The sequence below is a fragment of the Marmota flaviventris genome, chromosome 3, assembly GCF_047511675.1.
Source record: "Marmota flaviventris isolate mMarFla1 chromosome 3, mMarFla1.hap1, whole genome shotgun sequence".
NCBI lineage: Eukaryota > Metazoa > Chordata > Mammalia > Rodentia > Sciuridae > Marmota > Marmota flaviventris.
Genome location: NC_092500.1, coordinates 126,479,512 through 126,481,669, shown reverse-complemented (window position 1 = coordinate 126,481,669; position 2,158 = coordinate 126,479,512). Strand labels below are relative to the sequence as shown.

The 2,158-nt window shown below is 31.1% G+C and overlaps 1 non-coding gene across 1 annotated transcript; it reads right to left on the bottom strand.

Annotated features, from left to right (window-relative positions):
• Positions 1-1,780: 1,780 nt before the first annotated feature.
• On the bottom strand, positions 1,781-1,885 carry LOC114104968 (U6 spliceosomal RNA). The gene has a single exon (XR_003584925.1). It is a non-coding gene; the product is annotated as a U6 spliceosomal RNA (small nuclear RNA).
• Positions 1,886-2,158: the final 273 nt, after the last annotated feature.

Sequence of the window (2,158 nt, the reverse complement as noted above, 5' to 3'; positions counted from 1 at the left end):
CAGGATTAGAAACCCATTGTAACCTGTGACCAGCCTCTGTCTATTTCTTTCTGTACCATGACCCCTGGTGATCACCATTCTATTCCCTGTTTGAGTTTCACTTAAATTCCACAAATAATTAAAATCATGCATGTGTTTTACTATGTCTGGTTTATTTCACTTAGCATAATGTCCTCCAAGTTCTTCCATATTTCCCCAAGTGGCAAGATCTCCTTTTATTCATTCATAGATAAAAATTTAGATTGTTTCTACATCTTGACTATTGTAAACAATGCTACAATAAACAAGGAAGTGCTAATATGTATTCACGATCCTGTTTTTTATTCTTTTGGACAAATATCTGGAAGTTGGATTACTGGATCTTATGGTAGTTCCATCTTTGATAATTTGAGGAACTTCCATACTGTTTTGCATAAGGGTTATACCAATTTACATTGCTACCAGTAAGGTATAGAGTTGCAATTTCTTCACATCTTTAACAACATATGTCTGTTATTTATTTTGATAGTAGCCATCTTGACAGGTATGAAATGATATCTCACTGAGATTTTAAAAATATTTTTAGTTGTAGATGGACACAATGCTTTTATTTTATTATTTTTTTATGTGGTGCTGTGTATTGAACCCAGTGCCTCACATGTGCTTGGCAAGCACCCTACCACTGAACTAAAACCTTCACTGTGATTTTGATTTTCATTTGCCCAACTTGGAATTGCAGTTGACTAGTGATATTGAACATCTTTTCATATTCACATTAGCCTTTAGTATGTCTTTGGAGAAATGTCTGTTCACATCCTCAGCCCATTTCTTTTAACCAGTTTTTGGGTTTTTTCCTTCTTGATTTGTCAGAGTTTCTTAACATATTTTGGAATTCATTCTTATTAAGGTGTATATTTTGCAAATATTCCCTTTTATTTCTTAGGTTGTCTTTTCATTTTGTTGATTTGTTGTTGTTGTTGTTGTTGTTGTTGTGCAGGAAACCTTTAGGTTGATATAATCCTAAATGTTATTACTTTCATCTGACACAGATCTCATTGATAAAATTGATGTCATTTTTTTTAACTTTCATGGTTTCAAGTCTTAAAGTCTTTAATCCATTTGGAGGTAATTTCTATGTATGGTATTAGAGTCTGATTTAGTTCTTTTGCATGTTGATACACAGTTTTCCCAACACAATTTATTGACGGAATTATTATTTCCTAAAGTATGCTTGGTGCCTTTTAGAAAAGTAGTTGACCATATATGCACAGGTTCACCTCTAGAGTCTGCTCCATTCTATTTATCCATGTCTATTTTTAATGCCAGTAGAACACTATTATGATTACTATACTTTTGTAATGTAATCTGAAATCAGGAAGTATGGTGCTTCCAGCTTTGTTCTTCTCACTCAAGTTTGCATTTGTTTTGGAGTTAGTTATTATTTCATATGCATTTTAGGAGCGCTTTTTCTGTTTATGTAAAAAAACTATTTTTAATAGAAATTGTACTGAACCTTTTTCTTAATATTAAATTATTTCAATTCATGAACACAGGATTTATTGCTATTTTGTCCCTTTTGATCAGTATTTTCAGCTTATAAATGTCTCACCTCCTTGGTTAGACTTATTCCTAAGTATTTTATTTTTTATGACATTGTAATGTTTTGTTTTCTTATTTTTTCGATAGTTCATTGTTATTCATTGTTGTTGGTGGAAGATATTTGATCACCTTTGATCACTAATTCAGTTTCCTTATTTATTATTGTCCAGATTTTCTATTTTTTTCATGATTCAATTTTTGTTTTAATATGGAAGGCTTCACAAATTTGAGTGTAATCCTTGAGCAGAGGCCATACAAATCTTCTCTATTGATCCAATTTTAGTATATGTGCTGTTGAAGTGAGCACAATTCAGTCTTGATAGGTTTTGTGTGTTAAGGATTTTATCCAATATTTTTAGATTATCTAGTTTGATGTCATACAATTATTGACTGTGTTCTCTTAGAATCTTTTCTATTCATGTGATTTTGATTTGATTTGTACCCTTTCTTTCTTTCCTGATTTAAATTATTTGATTTTCTCTTTTTCCTTAGTTTATCTGGGTAATGGTTTGCCAATTTTGTCAATTCTTTCAAAAAATAAGTCTCCCATTTTTACATTTTTTTCCAAGTGCTCTCCTAA